The sequence below is a fragment of the Hyaena hyaena genome, unplaced genomic scaffold (assembly GCF_003009895.1).
Source record: "Hyaena hyaena isolate Hyena2069 unplaced genomic scaffold, ASM300989v1 scaffold_0, whole genome shotgun sequence".
Classification (NCBI taxonomy): domain Eukaryota; kingdom Metazoa; phylum Chordata; class Mammalia; order Carnivora; family Hyaenidae; genus Hyaena; species Hyaena hyaena.
In genome coordinates this window covers 8,062,499-8,062,731 of record NW_024080632.1, presented here as the reverse complement: position 1 = coordinate 8,062,731, position 233 = coordinate 8,062,499, and positions in this window count along the sequence as shown.

Below are 233 nucleotides of genomic sequence, written 5' to 3'. Positions count from 1 at the left end.
TCTGGGCTTCCTGTGAAATGCAGTCTTTAGAAAACTTTCCAGCAAGCGGAATCTTTCTGTCCCCACTGGCTTCCTCAGTCCCCTTCTCTTCGCCTTTAAGTAATTAAGACCGCCCCCACGGAACCCAAACGAGCTGTCACTCAAGTTCGAAAGCTAAAAACAAAAGTCCCTTACTGGGGCGAAGGGAGCCGCTTCGATCTGAAATTACTTTTCCTTTAAATTAGGGAGCAAAA